Source organism: Sorex fumeus, unplaced genomic scaffold, assembly GCF_029834395.1.
Source record: "Sorex fumeus unplaced genomic scaffold, SorFum_2.1 ptg000086l, whole genome shotgun sequence".
NCBI lineage: Eukaryota > Metazoa > Chordata > Mammalia > Eulipotyphla > Soricidae > Sorex > Sorex fumeus.
In genome coordinates, this window is record NW_026606143.1 from 12,000,737 (window position 1) to 12,001,546 (window position 810).

Here is an 810-nt window from a genome sequence, read left to right on the forward strand (position 1 = left end):
CATCACAGTAGCAAATGCCAGGTAGTTACTATAGTTCCAAATTCATGTGGACCTAGACAGTTGCTTGAAGTAAGTGGTTACAAGTGCCTCATAGCAACTTTAGTGCTGAGATCCAGCACATGTGGGTTGCAACCAAAGGTTTATAGTCAATAGTGTCTGGCACTGAGCTGATGTGGATAATGATTAGGGAATTTATATTTGCAAATGGCCAACAGCAGCTTTAATGCCAAGGTCAAGTGGACCTGTGCAGCATCCAGTGTTGTCCACTCAACAGTGCCTGGCAAGGCATATGTCACTAAGTTCAAGTGGGACTAAATGGTGACCAATAATTCATAATTTGTGGCACCTGGCAGCATCTGTGGACTGAGTTTTAGAGGATATGAGCAGCTGCCATGAGTTCAAGGTCACAGTTACCTCACAGCACTCACTGTGTGCTACGTTCTATGGTACTTCCACTTCCACCAGCTTTATGCAGTTGCAAGTGCCTGGCTACCAGGGAGCTGTAGGAGTGTAGTTTGCTTATGAGCAGTCTATTCAGTGTGAACTGGCAGGGGTTAGCGGTGTTTGTCAGGAGAAAACACTTAGATAGTTTTATTTTCTGCTCCCAGCTAGCCCAGATCTCTTGGACAAGACAAGTGAAGCTTATCATAGAGATTTTTCTGCAAGGTCTCATATAGGAGTGGTACAGTATGGTGTCCTCCAACACTATTACAAACAAATTTGCTAGCCAGAGATAAACGTGATGATGCCTGCCAGTGACTTGATCCCTTTTATACCTTAGAGTTTCTTTATTCCTGTTACAGCATTGCA